The sequence below is a fragment of the Acipenser ruthenus genome, chromosome 50 (assembly GCF_902713425.1).
Source record: "Acipenser ruthenus chromosome 50, fAciRut3.2 maternal haplotype, whole genome shotgun sequence".
Taxonomy (NCBI): Eukaryota; Metazoa; Chordata; class Actinopteri; order Acipenseriformes; family Acipenseridae; genus Acipenser; species Acipenser ruthenus.
In genome coordinates, this window is record NC_081238.1 from 4,500,520 (window position 1) to 4,507,804 (window position 7,285).

General features: G+C 42.7%; 1 pseudogene; it reads right to left on the reverse strand.

Annotated features, from left to right (window-relative positions):
* Positions 1 to 3,898: 3,898 nt before the first annotated feature.
* On the reverse strand, positions 3,899 to 6,027 carry LOC117407875 (monocarboxylate transporter 3-like; annotated as a pseudogene).
* Positions 6,028 to 7,285: the final 1,258 nt, after the last annotated feature.

Below are 7,285 nucleotides of genomic sequence, written 5' to 3' on the forward strand. Positions count from 1 at the left end.
GTAATGACCTTAGACTAGCACAAGGTTTTTGTCCACAGGTACTTTTTTTTTCAAGGTTGAAGCCATGGTCACTTTTCTCTTGATATTAAGAGCATGGTGTAGTACATTGTAATCACTTCAGTTCCCCAGTCAAGTGCAGTACAACAGTATTTCAGACGATGGCAGCTGCTGTCACGGCACTTGCAGTTTAGATGCTCTTTTGACAGGAGAGAATTACAACACACGGGTAGAAATGTGTCCATTAAAAGTGTGTTTATGAAAAATGCTGAGCAGCATAATACTTTACAATGACAATACGTTTCATACCGAACAGTTTCAGCGCAATCATCAGCAACTTAACAGTTTAGAACATGGCATATAATGTATTTCCTAACCTAACAACTGTCTTTGACATCTGTTAAATTTGCATGCTTACAACTGACTAACCTTCACGCACAGTGTCATACACTTTACACTTTACTGAAGAATGTGACCAATCTTTTACAAAGGATGCCTTTTATTGTCAAGATATTTGACATCTTACCTGTTTAATATAGAATTTTGTGTGTTCCATAGTTCTATATTGTTGTTTCAGTTTTGATCATAATCTATCATGCTAACAGCTGAATTGCTGAAACGAGGTTGTTTGAAACAAACATGCAGCTGTAGTTCCTTCCCTCTGTAAAACTGTTGTATTGATGGACTGGGAACTACAGTTACAAACCCAGAAGGAGTTTTAAACATAATTTAGCAATCTCAGAATAAACAGCAACAGGAAATTATGCATTAAACAGGTAATACAATGCAAATACAAATATTTTGAAAATACAGGTTGTATAAATGTCCCTCTTTACAGATGTTCCCAAGAAACTACATTTAAAAAGGTAAACTAACTTGTTATATAAATGCTAACATCTATTGTATGGCCAAGACTTAAAATTAAAAAAAAGGTAAATTACATACCTAAGAGTCATATTGTTTTGCTGTGAATTGCATCATCCTACATGTTTCATCATCCTAACACGTTTTATCAATAAAATACAGGGTGCTTAAAGCAAGCAGACTAACTTAGGTACTAGAAAATCCCAGGGAACTCAAATGAGTTCCAATTCCTGCATACTCAGCAGAAGATCCAGTGAACACATTTAAATGACCTGAACAAATTGGACTGATCACTACCCTGTGTGCTGAGAGGGAGTGAGAAAAGAAATGGGAATGAGGGATAAAGGAAGGGGTAAAGGTTGAAGTAGGCAGGGGGATACAAGTAGCCCAATTCACGGGGAGTCCGCTGGGCTGTAAGGATAGAGCAGAGGAAACAAATGAGCTGTTAGTAAGATGGGGGCCAAGGATAGAGGCTTAGATGGGCCAGATAGGGCCCCACTTAAATTAGGATAGAAAGAGATCCCGACTGCTGATCCCTCCTTTTGCCGAGGATGGAGCTTGGTCGAAGGTAACGTTCCTGAGGATCTGAAAACATATAAATGAGGCGCCCGATCGTGGGGGTTGAAAGGAGAATATAAAAGGATTCCTTTACTGGTCTGGTGCTGCCCTTGCATGAGGTGAGGCTCGGTCCTCCAAAGCCGGAAAAAAACTCCCGCAAGGAATCTGGGTCAGAAAGATGGGTTAGTCTGTGACTGGGCACTGAGAGCTTAAAATGGGCCATGTCCCTAGCGAATGAAAGACCTCGCCTCACATGGCGAGGTAGAAAAAGCGCATGAGCTGTGAAAGAATAATGTGGCCGGGGGTCCCCTCTGACTCACTCGGTGAGAACCCCCATAGAGCGAGGTCAAGGTATTGTAGTGACATGAGGTCAGGGGAGTGAATCCGCACTTACCCTCCCAAAGGATGGACCCCCGTCTTCCCCTGCAGAGATGCTCACCGTGGGACAAACAATAGAGTTGCGCCAGTGCATAACATCAAAGAAACAGCTGGAAAAGATGGGACAGGAAGGGACATACAAGACAAACTGGAGAGGTTAAAATAGTGTGGTATGGTTATGTGATTACCTGCCGCTCAGTCGAGAGGAAAAAAACCCTTCCTAGAGGGGAAAACCTCTGGTAGCCTTTGCGGTCAGGTAGCCCCAACTCCGGGCATGCGAGCTGATGGATTTTGCTATGTCGGTAGGGGATGAACGGATATATGAATCAACTGCTGCAGAGGACCAGCGTCCCACGCTTCACGACCGGATGAATATCGATGTTGGCTCTGGTTGCGGAAGTACCTGCTCGATCGGAAATGATTGGGGAGAAAGCCGGTTCTGGAGACGACAGTGGCAATACCATCTGTGACAGGATTGACCGAGGTTTGAGACTCAGAGACAGTTTGAAAGTTCAAAAATAAGGTTTTTAATTCACAAAAATCCAAAATAAACAGGCACAAGGGCCAAACAAAAAGGTTTTAAACATAAAATAAACACAAAACAAAAAGCAAAACTTACAAAAATAAAGGTTTCCGGGCTGGGCGTTGCCTTCACTGGATTCAAGCACAAACCAACAGAAAAAACAGCACACACAAAACACTGGTTCCTTCTCCTTCCAGAACTCTCTCCTCCTAGCCAGGGCCTCTCCCCTGGCTTTTATCCCCTGTGGCTGGAGCTCAATTAATCAATAATTGCTGATTATTCAATTAGGGCTCCAGCCACATTCTTACATGTTTTCCTGGCAGGGAGGAATTTTAACCCCCTCCCTGCCAGTCCCAACCACGTTCATAAAGATGGGGCAGTCCCCCGTCACACCATCCTATGTGTTACTTAATTTGGGATTGATCAGCGGTTTGCTACCATCATGTCTGCTTGGAATGGAAAAGGTGAACTCACATTTCTGAGATTTGGTTTTCATAGCTCCAGTCATTCTCCTAATAGTTGAACTCCTTAACACATAATCGACAGATTTCCAGTCTCGTACCATGCCTCTCACCATGTATTAATGTTTGTAGTATTTGAAAGGATGAGCGGACATATGACTAGATTGCTGAGGAAGTCAAGCGGAAATGGCTATCATGACCCGAGTATTGGAGGTAAGCTGGAGCGTGGGAGGAGGACAGTTTTTGTAGATTTAAGCTGTAAACTAAAGTAACTTTTGCGTGCTGCAACAGTGAGCAGATCTGAAGAGGAAGCTGAGATCTGCTGTAGTGAGGAGCTGAGTGCTGTCGGTAGAGTGCAGTGGCCCAGCTGTAGAAAGCAGAGATCTGCTGAAGCAGTTATCTGTACTAGTGAATGGTGGACTGACAATTGGTAGAGTGCAGTGGGCTGCTGTAGAGCGCAGAGATCTGCTGAATGTGGATATTGGTCTTTGAGTGTTAAAGTGGTTTAGATGGAGCCGAAGATGGGGCTGGCTTCGGGCAGAAATAAAGAATGCAAAGATCTGAGGACGCTGCATAACCTGAGGATGAAGAATGCATTGCTTTGAGGCTGCTGTGAAACCTATTGATTTGATCACCATTGCAGGGTAGGAGGGCGCCATGACAGAAACGTTGATAATAGTAAGACATGGTTTCCATATCCGTCACGTGTCTCATATCGAATGAAATAGTAACTCTGAAACCGATCCCGATTTGAAAATACATGACTTTCTCAATGAAAGAGGACCCGCTAAAATGTATAGAACTTGTGGTGTTATACTGCCATCTGGAGGTTATGATTAGAATAAACCGCTAACCTTAGAAAGTGATGCAGGGTAGAATATTGGATTATTGTGATTAATAGTCTTTGTGGTTGGAATGTTTATCCTAAATGCTCTGATGCTGTATCGTGATTGTATTTTGACAGACGAAGATAGAATATGCTTGAGAAACAGGCAGCCTGGTGTAGCAGATATAAAAGGTACAATAAATATTGAACAATGCCATACTATCGCTTCCAGACGGGAATTTGATATTGTTGTCATGCAGGGTTTTTAAAAGTTAGGCGAGTAGCCAATCCTTATAAAATAGCTGCTCTGAAGACTGAGCCTGCTGGCGGGGTGTTTTCATCTCCATAATGCCGGGACAGCAGGTCTGGTTGCTGGGAGAAGTCTGCATTAGAAGTAGACGGTACTGAGTTTCCATCGGAGTAATAAATGAGATATTGTTGTGGAGAATCCGACAGAGTTTTCCTGATCTGAATTGGACTTGGTTCATGCTGAAAATTAAGAGTTTGAAATTTTGCGCAGAGAACAGGTCGCAGTGTATGCAAGAAAGCAAAACACTAGACAGAGAAGGAGTGTGAGATTGGGGTTTAAATATGAGGTTAATGATGATCAACGTTAATTTATTAAGCTGCCCAGATACCACCCCCCGAATTTTGCCCTAAGGCTAACATTAAAAGCACTAGCCTAAAGTGTTAAGCAACACAAGGACATATTTCTAAAAACAAATCTTAAATTCCCAAAACGATATCAGTGAAGCACATGCCACTTTTTGCTCTCTCTCTTAATTATAATCATATTTGATTTCTAATTCATGTTCAAAATGACTGAACAGTGCAAGACCACTTGATTCAGCCGCATTTCCTCTTCCTGCAAAACCACGCCCTCATCCATCATCTGAGCATCGCTATTGGCAGGGCGAGGATTCGAAGAGTCACCCAATGGGTACGCTGCCTCACCATCTGATCCCACCCCTGGAGGCGGATCTGCGGTCCGCTGATCCCGACTAATGCAGCAAAAGGAAGCCAAGCACAGGAAGACAGCGGCAACTCTGAGCCTGCCATGTAGAAAATCAGCTCGTAGTTCTTAAAGGCACACGAGAGGAACATTATTAAAGGAGTGCTCTACCAGGTGTCCTGCTATCAGAGAATAAAAACACGAGAGGAACATTATTAAAAGAGTGCTCTACCAGGCGTCCTGTGATCAGGGAATAAAAACACAAGAGGAACATTTTTAAAAGAGTGCTCTACCAGGAGTCCTGCGATCAGGGATTAAAAACATGAGGAACATTATTAAAGGAGTGCTCTACCAGGTGTCCTGCGATCAGGGAATAAAAACACGAGAGGAACATTATTAAAAGAGTGCTCTACCAGGAGTCCTGCGATCAGGGAATAAAAACACAAGAGGAACATTATTAAAAGAGTGCTCTACCAGGAGTCCTGCGATCAGGGAATAAAAACACAAGAGGGACATTTTTAAAAGAGTGCTCTACCAGGAGTCCTGCGATCAGGGATTAAAAACATGAGGAACATTATTAAAGGAGTGCTCTACCAGGTGTCCTGCGATCAGGGAATAAAAACACGAGAGGAACATTATTAAAAGAGTGCTCTACCAGGAGTCCTGCGATCAGGGAATAAAAACACAAGAGGAACATTATTAAAAGAGTGCTCTACTAGGCATCCTGCGATCAGGGAATAAAAACATGAGGAATTATTATTGCATTTTCATCAGGTGAAACTGGAGAAAGAACGAATATGAAACTAACACAAAGAGGTTTCAAGAGAACCATGGTGCTGTCCTCATGAGACATTGCATAGCTCAATGAGACGAGTAAGAGGACAATCCCTGCCATTGTGGAATAAGAATTAATAAGCATTACCTGCAGAGGGAGGCCCAATCAGCACCGCAAACGCTTCTATCAGGAGCACCAGACCCAGAGCGCTGGAGAACTTCTGAGATCCGACGATCCCCATGAGAACCTCGAACTGCAGGGCCCCAACCATGTCATACGAGACCCCGAAGAACACACCGAACACCACCAGCCCCATGTAGCTCGACGCCTTGGCCGAACAAACATCGGTGAGCCTGTTAAAGAGCAGAGCAAAACTGAAGAAGTAGGCAACCTAGGGTCTGACCCACTTCAGGCCAGCAATGACCCCGCAGGTGGGCCGGGTGAAGATATCAATGAACCCGATGATGGAAAGCAGGAAGGCAGCCTCGCGGTCGGGGACCCCCATATCCTTGGCGTAGTTCACCAAGAGGATTGTGGGATTCTGAAGACGATGATGAATTTTGTTACAGTGTATATCACAAACGCTCGGTCACGGAAGACGCTGAAATCCAAGAGCTTCTTCTTCTGCTTCTTGACCTTGTTCTTTCCAACCCTCTCTTCCTCTGCCGTTCTCCCCTCTTTCATGGGCAGCATCTCCCTCAGCTCCTGTGGATCCCCCGGGGATCCCCTCTATAGCACAAACAGGATCCTTGCAGGTTTCATTCACTTTATTTTCAGTGGAAAGGAGTGCCAAAATATTATATAACAAAAGGTTTACTTCAAGATGTATTAATTGTCCCAAGGACAGGATTTTATAAATGAAGTGTTTTTTTCAGTTAAAAAATCTATTAGTATGGTACCGAATTTGTTTACTCCAGGCTTTTCTATTATTCATTTACAATTACCAATGCCTGCTCAGTACACCCCTTATATAAAACAGAGCACACCTTTGTTTTTATTACGGGATAACATCCTCCCACAACACTAAGAACACAAGAACATAAGAAAGTTTACAAATGAGAGGAGGCCATTCAGCCCATCTTGCTTGTTTGGTTGATAGTAGCTTATTGATCCCAGAATCTCATCAAGCAGCTTCTTGAAGGATCCCAGGGTGTCAGCTTCAACAACATTACTGGGGAGTTGGTTCCAGACCCTCAAGTCTCTGTGTAAAAAAGTGCCTCCTATTTTCTGTTCTGAATGCCCCTTATCTAATCTCCATTAGTGACCCCTGGTCCTTGTTTCTTTTTTCAGGTCAAAAAAGTCCACTGGGTCGACATTGTCTATACCTTTTAGGATTTTGAATGTTTGAATCAGATTGCCGCGTAGTCTTCTTTGTTCAAGACTGAATAGATTCAATTATAAGACATGCCTTTTAAACCCAGGATAATTCTGGTTGCTCTTCTTTGCACTCTTTCTAGAGCAGCAATATCCTTTTTGTAACGAGGTGACCAGAACTGAACACAATATTCTAGGTGAGGTGTTACTATTGAATTGTAAAGTTTTAACATTACTTCCCTTGATTTAAATTCAACACTTTTCACAATATATCCGAGCATCTGTTGGCCTTTTTATAACTTCCCTACATTGTCTAGATGAAGACATTTCTGAGTCAACATAAACTCCTAGGTCTTTTTCATAGTTCCCTTCTTCAATTTCAGTATCTCCCAGATATTTATAATGCATTTTTATTGCCTGCATGCAATACTTTACACTTTTCTCTATTAAATATAATTTGCCATGTGTTTGCCAGTTCTGAATGCTGTCTAGATCAACTTTGTCTTGGTTAGCGATTTGTAAATAACTTCTTTCATTTCTTTGAGTACTATTGGGAGGATCTCATCCGGCCCAGGGGATTTGTTTATTTTAAGAGCTCCTAGTCCCTTTAACACATCTGCCTCTGTTATGCTAAAGT